This window comes from Phascolarctos cinereus, unplaced genomic scaffold, assembly GCF_003287225.1.
Source record: "Phascolarctos cinereus isolate Bilbo 61053 unplaced genomic scaffold, phaCin_HiC Scaffold_4;HRSCAF=312, whole genome shotgun sequence".
Classification (NCBI taxonomy): Eukaryota; Metazoa; Chordata; class Mammalia; order Diprotodontia; family Phascolarctidae; genus Phascolarctos; species Phascolarctos cinereus.
This window is the reverse complement of record NW_027555847.1, coordinates 225,749,824-225,776,963: the sequence shown is the minus strand read 5'-3', so window position 1 is coordinate 225,776,963 and position 27,140 is coordinate 225,749,824. Positions and strand designations below refer to the sequence as shown.

The following is a 27,140-nucleotide window of genomic DNA, read 5'->3' as shown; positions in this document are numbered from 1 at the left end:
CTGCTCGTTAAGCTTCGTGAGGATACCAGGCTCCTCTCTAATGGGAGCATTAAAAAAGTTTGCTCAGCTAGATCAATAGAGATTGCTCCATGGGGCTGTTCAGATTGCAATTTTTAGACCTTTTGTAGACCTCGACATACTAATGTTTCATGTTGAACAGATTTCAACTTGTCTGGATCAAGAATATAGAGTGTGAGGGGCAGCTGGGTACTATAGTAGATAGAATACTGACCCTGGAGTCAGGAGGACCTGAGTTCAAATGTGACCTCAGACACTTACTAGCTGTGTGACCCTGGGCAAGTCACTTCATCACAACTGCCTCCAAAAAAGAAAAAAATAAAGAATGTAGAGTATGCCTAACAGTGCTCATCAACCAAGTGGGATAGAGCATTGGACTTGAAGTCAGGAAGTTCAAGGATTCAGATAATACTTCAGATGCTAACCAGCTGTGTAACCCTGAGTTAACCACTTACCCTCTCTGGGTCTCAGTTTCCATTTCTGAAAAATGAGGAGGTTGGATTTTTTTTTCCTTTAAAGAAACATTTTATTTTACCAAATCAAATACTTTTTCATAATCAACAACCATTAAACATAATAGAGTCCTATATTTCCTATACCTTTCAGTCAGCAGCAAAATGATAAAGATAGGGTACATTGAGGATTATAACTTAGGAAAGTCTGCTTTTGTCTAATGTCTTCGTGGATGATGCCTTTGATTAATGTAGAGATCATTCATGGAAAGATTTTCTAGGTGGGAAAGTAGACATATATGTTGGTAATTTAAAAAGGAGGTTGAATTTTAATGGCCTCTAAGGGCCTTTCCCCCTCTAAATCTATGATCCCAGAGGTTTCCAAGGTCCCTTTGTGCCTTCCAGGGTTGTTGTGAGGATCACATGAGATAATAGTTATAAAATGCTTAGTACAGCGCCTGCCACATAGTAGGCACTTATATAAATGGGAGGCATCCTTATTCTTATTATATTTGTGAGACGGTACAATGTAGGTAGAACTTTGGACTGAGAACCTGAGGGCCTAGGTTTGAGATTCAATTCTGCCCCCTACCAGCTGTTAGAGGGGCAGTACGGTATAGTGTGTAGAAATCTGGCCTTGAAGGCAGAAAAACCCGGGGTGAAGCCTTACTTCTGACACATACTGACTGTGTGAACTTGAGCTACCTACTTATCTTCTCAATGCCCTAGACAGCTCTTTAAGACTGCAAATTATATGTTGGAGAAGATGTGGGAAAATTGGAACACTAATGCATTACTTGCCTTGGTGGACTTGCACAACAATCCAGCCATTTTGGAGAGCAATGTGGAACTGTGCTCCAAGGGCTATAAAAATGTGCATACCCTTTGACCCAGCAATAGCACTTCTAGGGCTATATCCCAGAGAGATCATACAAATGGGAAAAAGACCTACACGTACAAAAATATTTGTAGAAGCTCTTTTTGTGGTGGCAAAGAATTGGAAATTGAGAGGATGCCCATCAATTGGGGAATTGCTGAGCAAGTTGTGGTATATGAATGTAATGGAATACTATTGTGCTATAAGAAATGATGAACAGGCTGACTTCAGAAAAACCTGGAAAGACTTGTATGGTCTGATGCTGAGTGAAGTGAGCAGAACCAGGAGAACATTGTACACAGTAACAGCCACCTTGTGTGATGACTAAGACAGACTTAACCCTTCTCAGCAATGCAAGGATCTAAGACATCTCCAAAGGCCTTATGATGGAAAATGCTATCCATATCCAAAGAAAGAACCATGGAGTTTGAATGCAGATTGAAGCATACTATTTGCTATTTTTTTTTCTTCCATTTTGTTTTGTTTCCTCTTTCTGGTGGTTCCTTCTGTTGGTTCTAATTCTTACCTACAACATGACTAATGTGAAAATATGTTTAATAGGAATGTATATGTATAGCCTATATCACATTGCGTGCTGTGTTACGGAGGGAGGTGAGGAGGGAGGGGGAGAAAAATTTAAAACTCAAAAGCTTATGGAAGTGATTGTTGATAATTCAAAATAAATTAATTAAAAATTTTTTAAAAAGACTGTACATTATAGAGAAGGAATCAGTCTGCTTTAGTGGATGGAATTTCTTCACCCAAGAATTCCTAGGAAATCACGAGTCCAATCCCTGTCTCTGCTAGCTATTTGACTATGGGCAAGTCACATAAACTCTCTGAACCTCAGCTTCCTCATCTATAAAATGGAGATAATAACATCTGCCCTACTTACCACATAAAGATCATAGAAATGTAGATGACCAGGTCAAGTCAAGTCAACAAGCATTCATTAAGCACTTACAACATAGTAGAGACTATGCTAGGTGCTAGTGACACAAAGAACTCAGCTCATAGTCTAATGGAGGAGACCAAATGAAAACACCTGTGTCCGTACGAGATACATGCAGGGTAAATCGGAGATGGTCTCACTGGCATTAAGGGGGATTAGAAGAGGTGTCTGGCAGAAGGTGGGATCTGAGCTGAGTGGAGAAGGAAGCAGGATGAGGAGAAAGCGCATTCCTAATATGGGGCATGTTAGACAGGTAACAACACAGGAGGCACTAACTCTTGATCTGGGCAGCCAGAAGAACAGGAAGACAGCTTCAGAGAGGTTAAATAAGCTTACTTTATTCTAGTCTAGTCTTCTCAAAAGGGCAACTCCTACAGCATCCCTGAGTCACGCTTCTGACAGGGGCTGAGAGACCTGGGGGAGAGGGGAAGCAGCTACCCCTAGAGCATTCCAGCTTGTGCACTCCCCCTAAATTCCCCAAGCCTCAGTGGGGGCCAGTTGAAGCAGGTGCATACATTCTTCTATGAATTACCCAAATCCCAAAATGGGTTCCTCACTTACTGACCAGTGCCTACTTGCTTTGTCGGGCAACAGACAAAGAAGGCATATCGCCAACAACAGCCTCACGGGTTAACTTTAGCAATATCATTATTCAGCGCAAGCATAGTAAATACCACATTATGTCACCCCCGTATCTCACTGTGCAGTCATAGTAGGACTGTTTTGAACCTTGATCACGAGATCCTATCTAACCCCTGGGAACTAGAGATTGTTATGGCTATGGATCCTGGGAAACGAAACTCTAAGAAAGAATACAAAAATCTACCTCACACACACTAAAATCCCCCTCACTTACAGGGGACAGCCAGTGAAAATGCATGGAGTTGTGAGATGGAGTGGATGAGCAAAGGAGGCCACTGTCACCAGATTGCGGAGCTGGTAGGGGGAGGAAAAGTGTAAGAAGATTGGAAAGGTAGAAAAGGGCCAGGTTATGAAGGGCTTTCAAAGCCAAATAGTAGATTTTGTACTTGATCCAAGAAGTAATAGGGAACCACTGGAGATTAATGACAGAGGAGTGACATGGCAAGACGTGAGTATATGTCTTATGTTGATTGTTGGCATTATACGATGCCATTTCCTGCAGTTACTTGCCTTGGATGGATGCTGGTTGTCCTTCAAAGACCCTTGCTGTTTAATCAGCATCTAAAAGCTCCCGCCAAATTTCTCTTCCCCAGTCACCGCTGAAGTGGACTCCTGCTCTGTTTTTTCCTCTCCTACAGATTTGTTGGGTAAAGCCTTAAACAAGGGGCAAATAAAATGAAGAAAGGTTGGTGGGAGGACAAAAGAAGAAGAGGGGAAATTTGTAGCATAAACACAACACTTGTGTATGGAAGAAAAATATTTCCTTTGAACAAATAAGACTCTCTGAGCTGCTTCCCAGAAGCACTATTATCCCAGAACAACACGGCTTCCAAAAAGAAATATATTAAAATGAACGAAAGAAAGAAAAACCCTTTGCAGTCTGCAGAACAAATGCATTGAAAATGTTAAAGGGCATTCATGAAAGGGCTGGATGGCTGTTATTGCAGCAGGGGGAAAAACAACATTATTTTCCTCTGCAGATAAAAGGAAACGGAAAAACGGCATATTTATAGCCAGGGAGCCTGGATTCCTTGTTAAGCCACCATTATCAAATTAATGTCAAAATGCATCAAACAGGCACGAGTATTTCAGGCCCCTTATGCGAAGTGCTTGCAAATTGGTTACAAATACATTTGTTTACAGGGGCTGAGGCTGGAGCTAACTAATTAGTCATTGTAGCATTTTCGATTTGGGCAATTACATAAACAATCTGTTTTGAAGTGTAAACAGAAGTTGTTGTTTTCCTACAGCCCTTTAAAATGTATATGTATCTGTATTTTGGAGGGGCTCCATTCAGACCCCATGATGCTTCCTTCCGTAGGTGAGGTAATGTGGAGGTGGAGAGGGGTGAAGCAGGGGAGCCCTGTGGTAAGAGGAGAAGGCTTGTCACTGACCTGAGAGAGATTTCATTTTGGTTACCAAAGTACCTGCAGAGGAGAAGGAGCTGGAGAGTGTCTGTGCATCAAGATGAGAAAGTTTCCAAGTAGCGTCCAGACTTGAAAGGTTTGGCATTTTCTCTCCTTCTCTTTATTCATAGTTCTTATCGTAGAGTTTTGAGGACAAGGGCCAACAACAACCCTTTTAATCCATGGGAACAGGCCTGTATTAAGGGAAATAGTACTGCCCTTAATTCAGACCTCCATGATTGGGAAGCCATGGCATCATGAAAAGTGGACAGAATTTATAGCCTGAGGACCTGGTTTCACAACCCAGCTCTCTCACCTCTGCAATCTTAGACAAGTCAGTTAATGTCTCTGGGCCTCAGTTTCTTTCTCTGCCCAGTTAGGGGATTAGATTCCATGATCTCTGGGTTCTCTTCTAGTTCAGTATCTGTGATCCTTTGGTCATTTGAAACAAAGAATTCCCTTCTATACCCCTAAACTGTGGTGAATGGCTTAGTATAAGCTGATGATATTAATTGGAAGTTTCTTATCATGCATTAATGAAAGATTAATTTTATCTAGATATAGGAAAACAACCCACAAGTTGCTTCAGGGACCGAAAGATGACTTAGTCCAAATTGGAGGTATTTGAGCTTCAGAGCCCAAATGGCAACTATTCTGATTCCTTAGAAATCTGAAATGTTTCCTTGAAGAGGCAAGTCATTTTTTGCAGCCTGCATAATTCTTTTTCTGGCCTTTACAAGGTGAAGCAAAGTGATAAGCATTTATTAAGCATTTACTAAATATTATTAAATAAATAAAATATTAATTAAATAAAAATTCAAAGAAAAGACAGTCCCTGAATTCAAGGAGCTTACTTTAAAAAAAAATTCTGTTTTTTCCAATTAACATATAAAAACAATTTTTAGCATTCATTTAAAAAAAAATTTTGAGTTCCAAATTCTCTTCCTCCCTTCCTCCCTTTCCTCTCTCTCATTGAGAAGGCGAGGAATTTGATATAGATTATACATCTGCAGTCATGCAAAATATTTCCATATTAGTCATGTTGTGAAAGAAAATATAAACAAAAAATATGCCCCCCAAAATAAAGAAAGTTGAAAGAAAGTGTGCTTCAATTTGCATTCAGACTCCATCAGTTCTTTCTCTGGAGGTGGATGGCATTTTTTCATCATAAGTCCTTTGTAATTGTCTTGAATCATTGTATTGTTGAGAATAACTAAGTCATTCAAAGTTGATCATCATATAATATTGCTTTTACTGTGTACAATGTTCCCTTGGTTCTGCTCACTTCATTCAGCATCAGTTCATGTAAGTCTTTTCAGGTTTTTCTGAAATTATCCTGCTCATCATTTCTTATAGCACAATATTATTCCATCACAGGCATGTAGCATAACTTACTCAGCCATTCCCCAATTGATGCCTTTCTCCTCAATTTCCAGTTCTAAAGAACTACTGTGAATATTTTTGTACTCATAGTTAATTTTCCCTTTTTTTAAAATCTCTGTGGGATAGGGACCTAGTAGTGGTATTGGTGGGTCAAAGGGTATGCACAGTTTTGTAGCCCTTTGATCATCATAAGGAGCTGATATTGTCACAGGGAAAGACAACATAATATTTGGGAGCCGAAAGGGGGTTGGAATAACAGGGTACCTAAGAGGAGCCATACATAGTGTGAGGTCCGTGGAGTCAGAAGCATAGCTTGGAGAGGAATGAACGAGGGACAGCCTGGCCCTGCCCCCCCAGTGGAGTCATTCCCCACCCCCACTCCCCCAAAGAACTCATCAATGGGAGGAAGGCTGGCATGATGGTGAGAAGGCAACTGAGTCATAATAGCAAAGACTAGGTGTCAGAAGCACCGTCTGGAGGCAAATGGGTTTGGAGTCATTATTTGACTATTCTAAGGACAGTGCTGCTAAATCTGTTTAATCAATCAGCCAACATTTATTGTTATTAAGAATAATAATGTTATTTAGTGCTTTAATGTTTGCTGAGCATTGTATATCTATTATCTCATTGCATTAAGTGCTTACTATGTAGGGCTAAATGATGAGGTTAGATATAATTCAATTGAAAAAAATGTTAAGGGGGCAGCTAGGTGGTGCAGTGGGTAGAGGACCTGCCCTGGACTCAGGATGACCTGAGTTCAAATCCAGCCTCAGACACATGACACTCACTAGCAGTGTGACTCTGGGCAAGTCACTTAACCCCGATTGCCTCACCAAAAAAAAAAAAAGAAAAAAGAAAAAAACATTAAGCACCTTCTATGTGCCAGGCACTGTGGTAAGGCTGGGGATGCAAAAAAAAAAAAAGGCAAAAGACAGTCAGTCGCTGCCCTCACGGAGCTTACAATCTAAGGGGGGAGGTGACATGAAAAGACCAACGTGTGACCTACACTCTGGAACATTCATAAAGCTTGCCTTTTTGATTTGTGGCTGTAACCTCTGGGTATAGATTTCAGCCTCTAAGATTTGTAATCCATTTGCAGCCTTGGCCTTAGAGGCGGGGGCCTGATAAAATCAGATCCGTCAGGCTGATTTGTCTGCTGAGGTCCCCTGCTGCTCCATGCTGCCAGACACAGCATTCCAGTGTCTTTAAAAGGTTTCCTCTGCTCTCCCATCTTGCTATTGGCCCACCTTAGCTCCACTCGGAGAGTGGCCTTCTAGCAAGCACTTTGGGTTGGTTTGTGTGCCAACATTCTTGGGAAAATCGGGCTTCTGCAGCAACTTCTTATTTGAAGCACAGCTCTACGAGTGTAAGCCTTTCAGATTATACCCACAGCAGCCCTGAGCTGCATTGGCTGAGCTAACCTTCAAAAGCCAGAATCACACAGTGCCCTGCTAAGCAAGGTTTTAATAACAATAGTAACATATGTGTTTGTATCTATGTATCTATATCTGTATATCCATATCCATATCTGTCTGTCTGTCTATCTGTCCATCACTTTGAGGTTTACAAAGTACTTTCCTCACAGGCACACTATCAGCTTGTTAGTCAAAATATGATCATTTCCATTTTATAGATGAGCTACCTGAGGTGATGCGACTTGCCCATGGTCACAGTGTTAGTGAGTGGTTGAGTCAGGATTGCAACCCAGGCCCCCTGACTCTGAAGTCCAACATTCTACCACACCACGCTGAGGCTCACGTGATTCTGTCTGTGTTCTAAGGACACCCTCACGGAAATAGATAGCGAAGTGAAGCTTAGTCAATTATTCTCCCAGCTCTATAGGGAGGAATGAAGTTGGCCTCAATTCTGACCAAGCCTCCGTAGTTAATAAATAGCTGGAGTGAGGATGATCTGATTTCTTTAAATACAGAACTTGATGAGGATGCAACTTCTGGCCCAAACCCAAACCTAAGATTCTCCCTACCCAGACCTTTGAGAATTGGACCCAGCCAAACCAGGGCAGAGGAGATATGAGAATGAAATCAGGCCAAGAAACCAGCATGCCTATTAGTTAAGCAATGCCCGGCCTCCCAAGCCAGCTTACAAGTGAGCTGCCTGGATCTGGCGAGCTGCTAAAGAACAGACTCAACCTGATAGATTTTTCAAAACCCTCATCAGAGAGTATGTGCCCTCCACCCCCTTTAAAGAACAAAGTGTCGAGTTTCCAGTGTCTGTGGGAATTACTTTGACCCTGTGGTCCCCTCTTCTCAACATTTCAGATAAGATGCTCTTCTGGCTCAAAGCAACTTTCTACACCCCAGTGATGTCCGTGAGTGCTTGCCAGGTAGGGTCTCCTAGACCACAAAAGCTGAGAACTCAAATTGAATAGAGTCAATAAAAAGCTTATTATTTCCATTTGACCACGGGACTGGGGAGGGTGCCAGGGGGCTTGTGTCTTCTCCTTTGACTTTTTCTTTTTCTTTTTTGCTTTTTGGTGAGGCAGTCAAGGTTAAGTGACTGGCCCAGGGTCACACAGCCAAGTGTCTGAGGCTGATTTGAACCCAGGTCCTCCTGACTCCAAGGCCAGAGCTTTATGCATTGCGCCACCTAGCCGCCCCTGTGCCTTATCCTTTATAGTGGAGTAGAGGTAGTGTCTAGACTGGACACAAATCTCTTACCAGATCAGTTTTCCGGAAGGTAGATTTTGAGATAGAACAGATGGGAGCAGCGGGGAGAGACCCAGCCAGACCTGGAAGTTTGGAACCCTGCTCCGAAGGGCACGTGGACTTGCTTCCAGAGAGAGAGGTAGGAAGGAGGTTTCTACACAGAGAGTGCAAAGCGTCTTTGTGCCTTCCACCCTTGCAAAGGTGAAGGGGCTTGACCTAAGCATCTTGCACCATGAAAGCAGCGTGACTAGCCACCATCAGGGTGAAATACTGGGCTCAGGAATTAGGATGCCCAGTCCAAGCCCTGGGATGCTGAAGCTTTCTGATTCAAACGGCACTGACAGCATGTCAGATTTGGAGAGGACAAACCCATGTGGGACACAGCGTGGTACGGTAGAAAGAACATGAGCACTGACTCTGGAGTCAGAGAACCTAGGTTCAGATCTTGCTGCTGGCACCCCCCATTGTTACTTACCTGTCCTGAGATGTGCTTTCCTTTCTACATAATGAGATTAGATTAGGTAGTTTGTGAGGTTGTTACAATTCTAGATCCATAATCCTGTGACCTAGGTTCACATCCCAGACCTGTCATTTGGTGCCTGTGTGACCTTGGGCACATCACTTAACATTTCTGAGCCTCATTTCCCCATCTACAAAATGAAGGGGTTGGGCTGATAGGAAATTTCTTAACGTGTGTGTGTGTGTGTGTGTGTGTGTGTGTGTCCGTCCTGGACCCCTTTGGGGCAGCAAGCTGGCACAGTGGATAGAACACTAGGCCTGGAATCGGGAAGATCCGATTTCATATCCGGCCCCAGACACTAGCTGTGTGACCCCGGGCAAATCACTTTACCCGATTTGCCTCATTTCCTCATCTGTAGAATGAGCTGAAGAAGGACATGGCCAACCACTCCAGTATCTCTGCCAAAAAAACCCCAAATGGGGTCAGGAAGAGTTGGACACTGCTGAAATGACTGATAACAACACAGACCCCTTTGGCAGTCTGGCAAAACCTCTGGACTCCTTAGAGTAATGTTTTTAAAAGCATGAAATAAAATACATAGGATTACAAAGGAAACCAAAATGTAGTGAAAAAATAAAGATGTATTTTTTCCAAGTTAATGAATATCTGGAAATCTATCCATGAACATGTAGAGAAAGGAAGAAAAGAAGATTTATTAAATGCCTACTGTGTGCCAGGTGTTTTACAAGTAGCATATCATTTCATCCTCACAACAACCCTAGGAGGTAGATGATATTGTTATTCCCCATTTTACAGCTGGGGAAACTGAGGCAGATAGCAATCAAGTAACTTATCCAGGGTCACACAAACAAGTAAGTGTCTGAGGCAGGATTTGAACTCAGAACTTCCTGACCCCAGGCCTGGCCTTCTGTTCACTAGTGCTACCTAGCTACTTCTGAAGCCCCTTTGCAAAAGCACATAGCAGCCTATGAGTAAAAAGCTCTAAAACCGTCAACCTGATAAACCCTAATTTCTTCCCTCCATATCTGAGGCTTGTAGCCTTTAACCCACACACTGGGTTTTAACCTAAATTTTAAGCCTTTTTCATCTTTTCCCGATGTCTAAGAATCTAAAATCAAAACCCTGAAGCTCATCCACAACCTTGTGGGCACATGAAGATTACTGAATTTCAGCAGGACCTGTGCTGGCGTACCCTACTCAGGTTTCATGGAGAAGCACATTTTAATTAATGGTGTGTATGTATGCATGTGTGTGTATGTATGTATGCCTCTGTGTGTGTGTGTGTGTGTGTGTGTGTGTGTGTGCGTGCATGTGCCTGGCATTGATTATACCACCTTTCCCAAATCACAGCATCTTGTTTCCTCGAGGGCCACCATATTGGAGATGGAAAAATTTATGGGGCTTGGAGTCAAGAAGACCCAAGTTTGAGTCTTGGTCATACAATTCCTAGCTGTGAGACATTGGGCATGTTACTTAGTCTCTCTTTTCTCATCTGTAAAGTGGAAATAATAATATTCTCACTGTGCATTCCCCAGGTGGTTGTGGGGGGGGGGAGAGGTTAGGGTGCTGTAGAGAAAGTGCTTTGTAAATCTTAAAGCATTGTAGGAATGTTCATTGCTGTTGGCTGAAGACAAAGAAGGCAGCCATCCCAAACCAAATTGAAGCTGAGAATGAGCTTAGAGCTCACTTCCAGCTGCCTTAATGATCCTCATTTTACAGATGATAAAACTGAGGCTGGGAGAGTCTTGCCCACAGTGACACAGTCAGGAAGGGGACCTTGTAGGCACCTGAGAGCATGGATTTGCTTTACTGTGCAGGACTGTACTTATCCCCATTTTATGGTTAAGGAAAGGGAGGCAGACAGAGATCAGGTGATTCAAACACAGTCACACAAGCTAGGCTAGGAAGTATCTGAAGCGGGATTTGAACCCAGGCAGAGCAGAGCTGTTTCTTGGGTTCTGGCTATTGTTGTATATATACAAAGGCCAGTGATGCGTAGTATTCTAGATTTGCTTCACGTTTACATCATAACATTCAGATTTTCTCACTTGATCATCACAACAATCTTGTGAGCATGGCAGGGCAGATATTACTGTTGTTATTTTGAAGAGGAGAAACTGAGGCAGAGCTGCTTGAAGTGACTCACCCAAAGATCACTTAACCAGATCATAGCAGAGTCAGGACTCAGGCCCCTTCTAGAGGAGATCCCTTCCAGTTTTAAATCTGTGATCCTATAATAATGTTCAGCATTCACCTGAAAGGTAACCTATAGTTACCAATTCAATTCAACAAACCTAAGGCAGGTAAGTGGTATAATGGCTAGAGCATTGGACCTCAAATTCAGACCCAGGCTCAGATACTATGTGACCTTGGGCAAGTCACTTAACCTCTGTCTGCCTCAGTTTTCACAGGTTCTATAAGCAGCTGCTGCTGCAGTAGGCAGATGACTATCTCTATAAGAGCAAAACAATCTTTTAGGCCACCATCTTTCTCTCACCACCAACCAACAAGCATTTATTAAGTGTCTACTATATGCTAGGCACTATACTCTGCACTGGGGATAACAGACAAAAATAAAGCAATACCTGCCCTTAAGGAGCTTACAATTAGGTGGCCCAGATAATGTGTGTGTGTGTATACACACACATATTCATATACATACACGTGTGAATATGTATATTCAGAGTAGATACAAGGTGATTCAGAGGGCAGAGTACTAGTGGTAGGCAGTCTGGGCAAAGGCGTCATGTCTAGGCAGCACTTGGGTTGAACTCTGAAGGAAATTAGGATTTGGGAAGATGAAAGTTAGAGGAGGGAGGGCAATCCAAGCATGGATGCATCTTTGTGTTCCCTTTTCTGCTAAGAAGATTTTTAATGTCCAAGTGTCTTTTGCAAAATAGCTAGCTTCTCTACAGCACTTTTAAGATTTTGGAAGCTCTTTACAAATATTATCTCATTCTGATCTCACAATAACCCTAGGAGGTAGGTGTTGTTATTATCCGCATTTTACATTTGGGAAAACTAGGGGCAGCTAGGTGGTGCAGTGGATAGAGCACCGGCCCTGAAGTCAGGAAGACCTGAGTTCAAATGCGACCTCAGACCAAACACTTGGCACTTACTAGCTGTGTGGATTTGGTCCTTAAGACCCACCATTTTGCATGTGGCCTTTTCTTGGGAAGGACCAGCTTATTGCTGACTACTGCCCTTATGGTGGATCTGTCTGGCTCTGGAATTTGCCAGCAGGCTGTAGCACTAGGCTTGGAATCAGGAAGACTCATCTTTCCTGAGTTCAAATCCAACCTCAGACACTTATTAGCCAATGTGACCTTGAGCAAGTCACTTAACCCTGATTGCCTCAGTTTCCTTATCTGTAAAATGAACTGGAAGAGGAAACGGCAAACCACTCCAGTACCTTTGCCCAGAAAGCCCTGAATGGGCTCACGAAGAGTTGGACACCACTGAAATGAGTGAACACCAACAAGGGAGACTGTCTTTTGAGTGGTATGTACTAAGGATCGCACACCTAACTCTGAAAATATCTTTGTCACATTACTCAAGTGATAGCTTCAGTTCCCTGAAGTCTACAAACAGCTATAGCAACATGAAAAGGACACAGTGGATTTCAGGTTAGATCTGTTTTCAAATTCTGCCTCTGCTAACTCAGAAGGCGTGTGATGTGCAAGTCCCTCTCTGAACCTTCATTTTCTCTTGTGCAGAATGGGGATAGTAATACCCATCTCGAAGAGCTGTGAAGATCCCAATGAGATAACATATGTAAAATGCTTTGTAACCTTAAAATGCCACCTAAATGCCAGCTACCTTGTTCAGGTAGGGGCTGAATTAGATGACCCCTGAGGTCTCTTTCAACTCTGAGCTTCTGTGATTTGATGATCATGATCATCATTACCCAGAAAAGCCGGAGGATTTTACTGAGATTATTTAAAACCCAGGAATAGAAACTAGGTTGAGACTTTACTGACTCCCAGTCAAGTACCTCAGATTAAGAAGCCATCTCCCCTGCACCCCCACACCACCTCCCATGCTGAAATGTAAGGAAAAAATAGTCTCCCTTCTCCCTTTTGTGTTTTCTTGAGCTGTAATAGCACACTTGTTAAGGCAGTGAGGTACCATGGCGATAGGTACTGTGTGAATAGATGGATAGAGAGAAGTCAGCTGGACCTGGAGGTGAAATTAATTCCTTGTAACTCATCATCACCCACTTGCTGCCTTTTTTTTTCTGTCAGTATAAGCCAGGAATACAACGGAGCTGTATTTTGCACATAGCACCTTTAAAATGTCCAAGAGGCTGCTAGATTTTAAGAAGCAAAACCCCGAGATTGGCAGAAAGTGAGAGAATGACACTGCAGAGGCATTATATGTCATCAGCCTCTGCAAACAGAGCTGCTGCTGCTGCTGCTGAGCTTGCTAACTAGCTGCGTTTCTGTGCCAGTGTTTGGAAAGAGCAGTGCGCAACTAGGTGTCCTTTCCACACTGTATGTGAATCAGAGGAAGGGGAAAAAGGAAAAGGAAAGGGAAAAAAGGGAAGGGGGAAGGGGGGGGAGAGAGAGAGAGGAAGAAGAAGGGGGAGGGAGGGAGGGGGAGAGAGAGAGAGAGAGAGGGAGAGAGGGGAGAGAGAGAGAGAGAGAGAGAGAGAGAGAGAGAGAGAGAGAGAGAGAGAGAGAGAGAGAGAGAGAGAGAGAGAAGAAGGAGGGGGAGAGAGAGAGGGAGGGAGGGGGAGGGAGAGGGAGAGACGGGGAGAGAGAGAGGGAGGGAGGGGGAGGAAGAAGAAGGGGGAGAGAGGGAGGGAAAGAGGGGGGGAGGGGGAGAGAGGAAGAAGGGGGAGAGAGAGAGGGAGGGAGGGGGAGAGAGAGAAAGAAGAGGGGCGAGAGAGAGAGAGAGGGAAAGAGGGAGGGAGAGAGAAAGGAAGAAGAAGGGGGAGAGAGAAAGGGAAAGAGGGAGGGAGGGAAAGAGAGAGAGAGAGAGACAGAGAAAGTGAGCAGAGGAGGAATTGGGAAAGAGGAAGGGGAATTTTTTTTTCCACTGAGGTAAAGGTTATTCTGTAGAATGTCTGGAAAGCACCACAGAAAATGTCACAAGGAATACCTTGGGGCTAAGTTGCTAAACTCCAGTGAGATTGCTAAGATTTCTCCTTGAGCCCACCTTAGAGAAATTATCAAATGATCCTGGAAGATAATGAGCCCAAATCAGGTTCCTGAGTGACTCAGAGCTGGTGTTTTGGGGTGTGGTTTCTGAAAGCACAATTCATATTTGATTTTTCTGGAAGTCATCTTGCCAATGCCCACTTCACTTTGCCTCCTGTTTACCCATCTCCTCAAGTTTGTCCCGCATAGCTAAATAGATAAAAAGATTTATTAAGCACCTACTATGTGAGGAGTGCTGTGCTAAGCAGCTGTCATTTCAAATGCAAGCAAAGCAAGAAAGCAAGATAGTTCCCTCCCTCAAGGAACTTGCATTCTAATAAGGCCAGGGAACCAAGGGAGAAGTCCAGGTTGTCAGAGGGATGAAGGTGCAGGTAACGGTCCAAGTAAAGTAAGAAAAGGTACTATTCTTGTGTCCTAACTATTCTGTGTCCTAACGATATTGGTAGTGGAGTCTGGGTCTTGGCATCTCCAGAGGGCTGCTTCTCACAAATTGGTCAGCCCACTCTTGTATACCTGTCCCTAAACTGGGAATGACAGATGAGTGTGGAGCATTTTCACAGAGATGGAAGCTAAGCCAAAGAATGATGTTAATGTCCTGGGAATCTGTTTTAAAAGCCTGGTTCACATTAATGTAACTTAACCAAATTTTTTTTTTCTTTCATCCATTCAGCAAATATTTATTAAACACATTTGTATCAGGGGCAATCAGGGGAGCTGCCCAATACCACTACTAGGTCTGTATCCCAAAGAGATCAAAGAACAGGAAAAGGACATATATGTAAAAAAAAATATTTATAGCAGCTCTTTTTTGTGGTGGCAAAGAATTGGAAGTTGAGGGAATGCCTATCAATTGGGGAATGGCTGAACAAGTTATGGTATGGGATTGTGATAGAAAATTTATTGTGTTATAAGAAATGAAGGCGGGTGTGGTTTCAGAAAAACGTGGCAGGAACTACATGAAGTGATGCAAAGTAAAGTGAGAAGAACCGGGAGATCATTATATACAGTAAAAGCAATGTTGTAATGATATTTAACTGTGAAAGTCTTTGGCTACTCTGATCAAGTAATGATTTAACACAGTTCCAAAGGATTCATGATGAAAAAAATGCTATCCACCTTCAGAGAGAGAAATGATGAACTCTAAGTACAAATTGAAGTGTGCTTTTCTCAGTTTATCTTTCTTGCTTTTTTAAAAAAAATTAGGGCTAGTATAGAAATATGTGTTGTGTGATTTGCATGTTTAAATGATATTATATATTGCTTGTCTTCTCAGTGGGTTTAAGAGGGGATGGGAGGGAGAGAATTTGGAAATCAAAATTTAAAAAGAAAAGAACAATAAAAATAAATACAATTGAAAATAAAATAAATAGGGGCAGCTAGGTGGCACAGTGGATAGAGCACCAGCTCTGGATTCAGGAGGACCTGAGTTCAAATCCAGCCTCAGACACATAACACTTACTAGCTGTGTGACCCTGGGCAAGTCACTTAACCCCATTGCCTAGCTTTAAAATAAAATAAAATAAAATAAATAAATTTTAAAAATTTAAATCAGAGGAGCTGCCTTATCTGCTGGACTCTGGTTAGCCCTCGTCATGGAGCCAAAGGGCACATACTCAGTTCCATGGGAAGTGCTAAAGTCTAGCAGATCCGTTATCACCCTTTGATTGGCAGGACAGATGCACTTTCCATGGAGCTGGGCATGCATGCTTTCATTCCGCTGGGGGCTGGGGGTAGGGTGGTGGGAAGACTCATATGCACACATGTCCAACAGGTCAGGGAATTCCTCTGGTAATTTTTGTTACACAAACAATGTACAGGGTTCTATCTTAGACAGCAGGGGAGCTATAGAGAATATGTGGGCCCTATTTGTAAGGACCTAAAAGAGAGATAAGACATACACAGAGGCAATGTAGTATGATGAAAATTCTCTTCCCTAATTAGATTATGAGCTCTGTGAGAACAGGGGTCAATCACAGAGGCAGGTAGGAGGCACAGTGGCTAGAGTGCTGGACTTGTAATCAAAAAGACAAGTTCAAATCCCATCTCAGACACCTACTAGCTCTGTGTCCCTGGGCAGGCCACTTAACTTCAGTATGCTACAGTTTCCTCATTTGTAAAATGGGAACAATAATAGTAGTACCTACCTTCCCGGGTTATTGTGAGGATCAAATGGTGTTATTGTGTTTGTAAAATGTCTTTTATGCCTTAAAGAACTATATAAATGCTAACTATTATTATCATCTGTTATTTTCTTTTTACATTCCCAATGATTAGCCGATACTTGTCACATAGTAAATGCTTACAAATATGCACTTATTCTTTCATTTATTCAAAATGTAGAAAGGGCTGTTCCTCACATGTAGATGGGGATGTTATGTGTGGCTCTAAGGGAGGCAAAGCAGACATCTCCAGCTTCTCTCCCTCCCCCACCCCAACAATTCTACAAGGGAGACTTTATTTCCGGCCAGGAGGTTGGGGCCGGAAGCATGGCTACTCTGCTTTCATCAGAGAGAGAGTATTGGACTGGAATTATATATATCTACTCCCTAAATGGTCTTGGTCTGGAGGATGTGATTTTCAAGTTCAAACTTAACTTCTGGGTGCTCTTTATTGATTGGGGGGGGAAGACCCCAAACTTTATTGCCATGGCTTCTCTTCCCACCAAATACCAGTTCCACAATGAAAACACATGGCAATTAGCAAAGAAACCCATTTCTCCAAGTCGATAGCAGAACAGAAATCAGATAAAGTGTGCTTTAGAGAATATGTACAGACAATACAAAGTTGAGAAGCTCTCCCATTGGGAGCAAAGTAACTCAGCTCGACTAAGAGAGAAAGTGCTCGATCTCACCCCAAGGGGAAAATTCCTCTTGCTAGTGTAGCAAGATGGGAATGGGGACCTGATGGAGATAGCCTGCTCTTCTCATGCTGGCTTCTTCCCAGAGTCTTTTCCTTCAGCAATCTCAAGTTGGGTTGGACTTACCCATCTTCTCTGTCAAATCTGGAAGCCAGAAGCTCTGGAGCAGCTGCAGAATCAGAAGAGCCTGAAGAAGGTCTGAAGACGTGAAGAGAATCAAGAGCTCGAAAGAAGTGAACCTCTCCTGTCTCCCACTTTCACCCACCCACATAGGTTCAGGGCATTGATCTCTACCAGGGAGCAGGGAGTCCCACTGCCTCACTGTCACATTTGAACTGATTGTTATGATTACCTTCTCCTCCTAAGTACTCTCTCCTTTCCTGCTACTGACTTCTCTTGTTTTTTCTCCTGCCTGCCTGACTGCTCCTTCCCAGTCTCTTTTGTTGGATCTTCATGTCATGCTCACTATGTGTATCCCCCAAGGGTCCGTCCTGGGCTCTCTTCTCTTTTTTAAAAATTAACATTTTTTTTTCAATTAACAACCATTTTCTTTCCCTCTCACTTCTGAATTTTCATACCCCTGGGAGAAAAAAAAATAAAGAAAAATAAAATCATTGGATCAAATATGCATGATCAAGGAAAATAAATTGTCGCGTTAGTCATATCCAAAATAATTACATATGTCTCATTCTGCAGTATCACCTCTGTCAGAAAGTATATAGTTTGATTCATCATTGAGCCTCTGGAACAGTGATTGATCAGAGTTCTTAAGTCTTTCAAAGTCTTTTGTCTTTATAATGTTATTTTTATCATATAAGTTCTCCTGGTTCTGCTCACTTCACTATGCATCATTTCTTGTAAGTCTTCATGGTTTCTCTGAAGCCATCCCTTTCGTTATTTTTTTGTGTGTGTGAGGCAGTTGGGGTTAAGTGACTTGCCCAGAGTCACACAGCTAGTAAGTGTTCTGTGTCTGAAACTGGATTTGAACTCAGGTCCTCCTGACTCCAGGGCTGGTGCTCTATTCACTGCATCACCTAGCTGCCCCTCTTTCATTATTTCTTGTAGCATTTTATAGCATTCATATAGCCTTTCTTATAGTATTCAATGACAGCAATAGACTATAATTTATTCAATCATTCTCTAGTTGATGGACACCCCTTGATTTCTAGTTCTTTGTCACTACAGAAAGTATGATGAATATTTTGTATATATGAGTCCTGTCCTCTTTCTTTGAACTCTTTGGAGTATAGGCCTAGCTGAGGCATCAAAGGGTCCTATCCAGTTTAGTGCCTTTGGGTATGGTTCCAAAATGCTTTTCATAGTGGCTGTACCATACCAACAATGCATCAATGTGCTTGTTTTCCCACAGCCTCTCCAACACTTGTAATTTTCCTTTTTCTGTCAAGTTTGCCAACCTGAGCAGGGTTTGAAGTGGAGTCTCAGAGGCTGTTTTAATTTGTATTTCCCTAGTTATTAGTTAGTTGGGTCGTTTTTTCACAAATTGCTGATAGCTTGTACTTTTTCCTTTGAAAACTGCCTGTGCATATCTTTTGCCTGTTTATCAATTGAGGAATTACCTTTTTCCACTCTGTGTTCTCTCACTTCTCTCACACCAGCTCCCATGGATTCAGTTCCCATCTCTGTGTACACGATTCCCACATCTGTATATCTAGCCCCAGTCTTTCTTTCGAGCGCCAGTCTCACACCACCAACTGCCCCTGGAATATCCCCTTTCAGATATCTAATAGGCAGTTGGTGGTGCGGAACTGGAGCTTGAGAGAGCTCCATAAAGTCAGCATGTCCAAGAAAGGGCTCACTGCCTTTCCCCTGAAATCCTCTCCTTTTCTTAACTTCCCTGTTACTATCAAGGACAGTGCATCCTCCCAGTCACCCAGGTTCTCAATCTCGATTCTCTTCCATGACCCTTGATTTTCATTCCGCATATCCACCAGTTACCAGGTCGTATCATTTCTATTGTCACAATGTCTCATATATATTGCCTTCTTTCCCACTCGTGCAGCCGCCATCTTAGTTCAGGCCCTTATCACCTTTCACTGGTGGTTCAACAATTCTGTCCATATTGGTTTCCCTGTGTTGTCTTTCCCTCCTCCCAATCCATTCTCCCCATTTATTTTTCTTAAAGTGATTTTTCCGAAATGATTTTTCTTGAAGTGCGGGTCTCACTATATTACCCCCTTGCTCACTAAGTTCAAATAGCTTTCTTGGATCAAATATAACCTCTTCTGTTTAGCATTCAAAACTCTTCACAATCTGCTACTTTCCTGCCTTTCCAGTCTTCTTACATATTACTCCTTTCCTATTCCTTGCTGTTTTACATGTGTGTAACACCAATAGACAAACACAAGATGCAGAGTACCTCCGTGTTAGGCGATCTGGGAATGCCTCATTTAAGTCCCTTACACATGTGATATTTCATCCCTCTTGCTTGGAATGTTCTCTCTCCCCTCCTCTGCCTCCTGGAATTTCTGGTTTCCTTCAAGACTCAGATCATGAATCACCTTCTGCAGGAGACCTTTTGTGATCCCCTCAGCCGCTAGTGCCTTTGCCTTTAAGATTGCCTCATATCTCCTTTTTGTGTATTTCATGTACACATTTACATATACATATATGTGTGTGTATGCTTATATCTTCTTTTTATGTATTTTGTGTACATGTGCGTGTGCGTGTGTGTGTGTGTGTGTTGTGTGTGTGTGTGTGCCTTCTCCCACGTAAGACTGTAACTTTCTTGAAAGCAGGGAACGTTTCTATTTTTCCTTTTGTCTCCAGTGCTTCGTACAGTGCCTGGCACATAGTAAATGTTTGATTAACAATACTAGGTAGAATTCACACAGCTCTTTAACGTTTGCAAAATATTTTTCACCTGTTATTTCACTTGATCTTTACAACAATCCTGTAATATGGGTGCTATTATTATCACTCATTTTACAGACGAGGAAACTGAGACCAAGAGAGACTAAGTCACTTGCCTGGAGACACAGAGCTAGTAAGTATCTGAGGCAGGATTCAAACTCAGGCCCTCCAGACTCCAAGGCTAGTTTTCCATCCACTGCCCTGCCTCTCTTATCCTTATAGAACAAATGCTCTTGACTGATAATTGATTGATGCCAAGTCACTTCATGTTTCCCCTGTAAAGGGAGGGAGGCTTAGAAAGAATCCCAGACAAGCAGGACAACTTTGAAAGTTACATGCTGAATTTATTAGCACTTGAGAAGAAAAGCAAGCCCTCCCTAATAGATTCACAGCTTTATCCCCTCTTGTTCTACAACGTATGTGGAAGTGATCATTTTATGTGGTATTTGTTAGGTTCATAATGGAAATAAAAATAAAAGAGGGAGCTGGATTAAATTACCTCTACGGCCCCTTTCAGCTTGAAAACTATGATTCTGTGTGAAGAGTCAAGGAAAGAAATAACTCTAATGTAAAATGAGATAGGATAAATGTGCAAGAGCAGGCCACACAAGATGCTGTGGGAGTTCAGGGCAGGGTAAGATCTCTTACTAGCTGAGGGAATCAGGGAAAACTTCAGGAAGGAAGAAACACTGTTGGCACTGAGACAGGCTGGCTGAAGAAGGGACAGGCACCTTTCCTCTAAAGCAAGGGTTCTTATCCTGGGGTCAACAGACACCCCCCCCTTCCCCAAGGCATCCTTCAGCTTGTATGGGGGAAAGATTATATTTTAATTTTCACTAACCTTTCACTGAAATGTAGCATTTACTTCAATGATGCAAAAACATTATTCTGAGAAAGGGTCCATAGACTTCACCAGACTGTCAAAGGAGGGTCCATGACATTAAAAAGTTTAAGAAACCCCTGCTCTAAAGGGTGGGATGGCATGAGTCTCAAGTGAGGCTGGATTTACCTCCATTGCATAAACCATTTTCTTTCTGCTCTTCTTTCTTGGTCAGTAGGGAGGGCATGGTTGTGAGGAGCTCCCACCTTCTCAATGATTTCCCTTTAACCTAGACCAGAGATGGGGAACCTGTGGCCTCAAAACCACATGGGGCCCTCTAGGTCCTTAAGTGTGGTCCTTTGACAGAATCCAAACAGCACAGAACAACAACAAATCTTTGTTAACTTGGACTGCACTTGAGGACCATGGTGGCCACATGTGGCCTCGAGGCTGCAGGTTCTCCGCTCCTGCGACCTATTCTCAGGGAATACAAGGGACAGGGTTGGGGGAGGTTCTGGCAGCCAAATAGCAGCTTTGGCAGTGGCTGTTAAAGTGACCGGGAAGTGAGGCCTTTAGGGATGGAAAACATACTCCAAATATATGGGGTTCTGAGTGTGTGTTCCCTTTTCTGACTGAGATAGGTCAGAAAAATCATAATAAACATGTGGAATTTAGACGTACTAATGTTTGTATTAAGTGTGTGTGAGGGAGATCCTCAGTCATGTAAACTGAGTCACATGAAAAAGAAGAGCTGTTGAGAGAAGCTGGGGGGACCAAAGCTTGAAGAGTTGTTAGTGTGACTGTAGAGCAGGCAAGAATGAGAAACGGTGCTGGAGATCTGAATGGGGGCCTTGTGTCAGGGAAGAGAGGACTGGTTAAGGAAAATTCCTTTGCGTGAGAGACCAAGGAACAGTAATTCTCAGAATGTCATGGAGCTGCCTAAAGAAATCCGACACAAAACACCTTGTCTCCTCAGAGAGCAAGGGATCCTGGGAGCGTGTAGGCGCTTTCTTGGTTTGAAAGTCAATGCATGAAACTAGGGCCTGTGCAGCTCTGGCGTGTTAAGCTGAATTAAGTGATGAGGCTGGGCACCTACCTATACCTTGTAGACTTGTATGTCTTGCTCCATGTGGTGCTTCATTGTAGTATGGAAGTATTCCTGGGGTTCTCCAAATTTATCACTACACAGTGCAATCTCTGGGAAGTTCAGGGGTGTGCCTTGAGAGCCCATTGTTAAATTTGTAATGTGAGCACTCACAGTTCAGAAATTAATAAACAAATCAGGGCTGATTTATTGTTTTGTTGATTTCTAGATTTAAGAAGGTGATGGAGAAAATGTTAAAAAAAAAAGCAGATTAAACTTTAAAATGTGTGGTGTTTGTTCTTGGAGAGCCTGTAGTTAAACATTTACCAGAACATCTCTGAGTAGGTGCTATTGAGTACAAGACCAGCAACAGACTGAGTAGGCTGTGTGGCTACCATCTGAGGACCAGCCTAGCTAAGGGTGATGAGGCTTATCACTCATAGTTGACCACAAGATAATCAACTTTTTTGTCCACAGGAACCCCTGAAAAACCATTCTACAAGGGTGTGGAGGAATTATGACCTGTACCAGTGTGGGGCACACCAATGAAATCATTAACTGTTTTGAAGTATCAATGTATATAGTTTGTGTCCTGAGTTTTCCTCAGAACATAGTTTTAAATTTATTCAAGGAGTATCTCTCCACTACACTGTGCTGTCTCTAAAAGGTGAGTTTTCATAGCAGATTTGAAGGGAGAGAAAGCCTAAAACAGGGAATCTTGTTGGATGGCTGGGTGCCACAGTAGAGGGCCAACTTGGGTCAGTGTAAGGAGGCTGGATGCCCAGAGGGGAGAAAGATGCTGCAGGGAAGGAGGTGTGAGGAGAAGGAGGAGAGCAGACAGAGTTGGGAAAGAAATAACTTGTTTCACAATTTTGTCTCTGGCTAACTCTGCCTGTGGAGTTCAGGGGAAAGATGAGAGGTAGGAAAATGATTGTACTATATGATACTGTTTAATAATTAATGATAATATTAACTAGCATTTATATGTTTTTTCAAGGTTGATAAAGCCTTTTACGGGTATTATCTCCTTTGATCCTCTCAACAACCCTATGAGGTGGGTGCTATTATTATCCTTTTTTTATAGATGAGGGAAATAAGGCAGAGAGAGATTAAATGACTCACACAGCTAGTAAATGTTTGAGGCAGCATTTGAACTCAAACCTTCCTGATTCCAGGTCCAACATTCTATCTACTATGCCACCTAACACTACTAGGTGAGTAGTAAAATTGTTGCTACTATAGCAACTGCCTTTCTTCCCCGAATGCAGATACAGGCACCACTCCTACTGACAACCCTATGGTTCTGCATTTCTCTAGGGACTGACCTGGGCCCCCATACTCCTGGGTAGGTAAAGGTGAGTCCAGAGGGCTGGGCTTATGGAACATAGCTCCAGAGCTGAAAGGGACCTTGGAAGTCATCTAGTTCAAGTTCTTTATTTTACAAACAAGGAAACTGAGGCCTAAGGCAGTTAAGGGACTTGTCCAAGGTCATACAGGTAGTGATTGGCAGAGCCAAGATTTGAACCAGATGCTCTGACTGCAAGTTCAAAGTCCTTTCTAGTGCATTATTCCAAAAACATAAATGATCTAGTTTTTTAAAAAAATATGCCATAAAAATTAGAGAATTAAATTATATATGTGTGTATGTATATATATGTATATTTATATATAGACCATAAAAAATTAGAGGAGAATAGAAAGTTATACCCTTTAAGCCATGGATCAACAAAATACAACCTGTGGCCCAAATCAGAATCTGTTTTTATATGAGTTAAGAAGGTTTTTTATATTTTGAAATGCTGTTTTATTGTATTTAAAAATATTTTTAAAAATTCATAGCTGGGTGGGGAGAGGACTTCAAAAACAAGTCGGGGTTGGGAGTTGGCACTCTGTCATAATTTGCTGACCCCTTGATTTAAGCTATGAGTATGGGATGAATTCATAACCAGTCATGGGATAGAAAATAATATAAGACAAAATGAACAATCTCAATTATATAAAACGAAAAAGACTTGTACACAAATAAAATCAATGCAGCTAGAATTAGAAGGAAAGGTAGTTTGTGGGGAAAATATTTGCATTAAATATGTCTGACAAAAAATATCACACCCAGAATCTATATGGAATTGACACAAATTTGTGACACTAAAAGTCATTCTCAGTAGACAAGTAGCTAAAGGGTGTGAACGTGAACAAATTGCAAAAGAGAAAAAATGCGTAATATAAAAAACTGAAAAATTCTTTAGAATCACTAATAGAGAAATGAAAATTAGAACAAGTCTGAGGTTATTACTCTAGACCCATTAAATTAGCAAAGTTGATAGATAAAAGAATGGGAAAATTAGCTGTTGGGGAAGAGGAGGTGGGAGCAGGGGGAGACAGGCATGCTGATCCCATTACTGGTGATGCAGAGTTATCTGATAGCTTAAATTATTCCAACTGTTCTGGGAAACCATTTGAAATTATGCAAGAAAAGTTTCTAAATTCTTCATAGCCTTTTACCCAGAGAACCACTCTTGGGATCATGCCCTAAGGAGGTTTATGACAGCAAGAAAATGCCCATGTGCACAAAAAGGTTTATGACAGCAAGAAAATGCCCATGTGCACAAAAATGTTCATGGTGTTATTTGTAATGACAAAAAAGCTAGAAACAAAACGCTGGCCCAGTGATTGGGCGGCTGAACAAGTTGCAGTATGTGAACGTAAAGGGAACATTACTGCCCTAAGGAAGGATGCAAATGGAGAATTCAGAGGAGCGAGGGGGAAAACCTGTGTGGAGCGATGCCGGGGCACAGAAAGCCGAGCTAAAAGACCAACGTCCATAACAGCTACAACAACATAAATAAAAACAGCACTGAAAAGCAAGCAGTTCAAATATTGTGGACAAGTTTAGTGCCACGCTGCCAAAGTTGAAGCATCCATCTTTTCTTCCTGTTAACAATCAGTTGACGGTAAAAGTGGAAAGTGCTAAGTCTAATCAGTCACATTCACACCAGTGGGAGGTTTTGGGGGACTCTTTTCAAGGATGAGCTTTTTCTGGGGGGATGGCTAGAGGAGGTCTAGGTGCTGGTTCAGCAGTATCTCTTCTGTCAAAGCAAAATGTACTCCACTCACATATTTATATATGATAGTTTTTTAAAAAGACAATTGATTCCTCTCCCCCCTCAAATGACAGTTTGGGGGTATTTTCAACTCTTTTAGGGTTATAGGTTTTGAATTGGAACTAATTGCCTCATTTTACAGATGAGGAGCCTGAGGTCCAGAGAAGTTAAGACTTGCCAGAGAGTAAATCAAGCAATCAGTTAATCGACAAATATTTATTTACTTGATTGTTTATAGGGCAGCTAGGTGGCAGAGTGGATAGAGCACCAGGCCTGGAGTCAGGAAGATTTATCTCCTTGAGTTCAAATCTGGCCTCAGACGCTTCCTAGCTGTGTGGCCCTGGACAAGTCACTTCACCCTGTTTGCCTCACTTTCCTCATCTGTAAAATGAGGAGAAGGAAATGGCAAACCGCTCCAGTATCTCTGCCAAGTAAACCCCAAATAGGGTCACGATGGACCTGAACATACAAAATGTACTGTCAAACAAAACAATTTACCACCTCTGAAAATATGAATCTCACTCTGCGGCTTGTTTATCACCTCTCAAATGAGAAATTTTTGGGGAAATACCTAGCACAGTGCCTGGCACATAGTAGGCACTCTATAAATGCGTGTTCCTTCCCTTTCCCTTTTCTTTCAGGAGATGGGGAGCGTGCTTCATCACCAGCCTTTTGGAACTGTGGTTGGTTATTGCATCGATGGGAGATCTTAAGTCTTTGAAAGTTGTATGTCTTTACGGTGTTATTGTTGTTATAAATTGTTCTGGCTCTGCCTGCTCCGTTCTATATCAGTTTCTTTTTTTTTAAATTCAGCTAAAATTTTCAATGAATTAAAATCCATTTTTTCTCCCTCATTCCTCCCTCCCCCACTGAAAAAGGAAGAAAAACAAAACCTTTTAACAAACATTTTTTAAGCACCTACTATGAACTTGATAGGGAGATAAAGACAAAAGTGAAGCTGTCTCAGCCCTTGAGGAGCTAATATTCTATCACAAGGGAAAATAGCAAAGCTTGGCTATAAACCCAGGACCCCTTTCCACGGCACCACCCTGCATCACCACGGCCTATCTTTCCTGCAGCAGGAGGGGGGGTGCTCAGGCCAGCTACGTGCCCATGTAGCTCGCGCCCTTTCAGACCAATCATCCTCCCAGAATCGAGCCAATTTCCCCTTCAATCTGTATTATTATTACTGTTATTTTAAAAATGGTAGGACAGACTCAGCATCAGTGTTTAAAATCTTTCCATAGGGGGAAACTAATAATAGTAATAAGCAATAATAACAGCCCTCTGCTTTTGCACTGCCCTCTTCCCTAGGTCAGTCTTAAGTGTGCTCAAGTGTGATTAGCTTTGCCCCACCAATGGAGAAACTGAGGCCAAAGAGGGTTTAAGTGGTTGACCCAAGGTCACCAAGCAAGCCAACCTCCACGTTGCTGTAAGCCTCAGCTTTTCCCATTTCTGGACTGCAGTTTATTTTAACTTCTTCAGTGTTTCTTCAGGGGAGAACCCTTAATGCGTTTCTGTTCAGGAGGATGGATGGGCTGAGCTCACCGTGGTCCTGATGCATGTATGTTCTTGGCGAAAAGGTTTATTCAGTGGACATAATGTTCTCATTTTTTCTTTATCTTCCTGTCTCCTAGGTGGGGGATGGGAGTGGGGGAGAGGAGGACAAATAAAGACTAGCTTCCCTGTGAGTGAAAAGGACATAAATGCATCTTATAAATATGTAAGATGTCTTCTTTCCAGAGGACGATGAGCAGCCATGAGCTCCCCCTTAAGAGTCCGACGATTCCCAGAAGGCCAACAGCTTTTCTCCTGATGAAGGGAATTTTCTCAGATGGCATTTAATTTTTCTCCCTGTCATACAGCGTTACCCTCTTTTATGTTGCCTGAAGCTGCCACGCAAGGTATACATAACATTCCTTCTATACTTCAGGCAGATAAATACATTCGTTGCACACAGAATAAGGAATCAGGACAGCTGGCTGCTAGGAGACAGGAACTGGATTAGTGGGGAGGGATTTGGGAAGAGAGAGGGGCAGTAGACTTCAATGTGAGTGGACAAATTGATGGTTTGGGTCCCCTGCCTGGGTATCTGAGCCTTCCCCAGCATACGCTTGCCTTAGCAGTGGCATTCTTTCCTTTTCTTATCTTTCTCATTTTTTTTTTTAAAGACTAGGTCTCCCCATCTTGCTCGGACTGAAGGTAAAGGGATACTCATGAGTCTGGTCCTACTACTGATTGGCATGGGAGCTTCTATACCTCTCCATAGGCAGCTTGGTGGTCTTCCACTTGTAGGGGTTTAATATATTGAAAATGAACTTGGGGGGGGGGGGAAGAAAAAGAAAAAAATGAACTTAGTGCAGATACC

General features: G+C 42.4%; 1 protein-coding gene across 2 annotated transcripts in view; it reads left to right on the top strand.

The window, feature by feature from the left end:
• FBXL18 (F-box and leucine rich repeat protein 18) overlaps nt 1-25,558 on the top strand; it is a 125,234-nt gene extending 99,676 nt beyond the window's left edge. The window contains exons 6-8 of one of the 2 annotated variants that reach the window (XR_013486042.1): nt 22,149-22,338; nt 22,669-22,725; nt 25,414-25,558. The gene's annotated coding sequence lies outside the window, so the exon portion shown is untranslated. Of the gene's footprint in view, nt 1-8,009; nt 8,144-22,148; nt 22,339-22,668; nt 22,726-25,413 lie in introns of those variants that run through there. The other variant, XR_013486045.1, reaches the window with a different exon arrangement.
• Nucleotides 25,559-27,140: the final 1,582 nt, after the last annotated feature.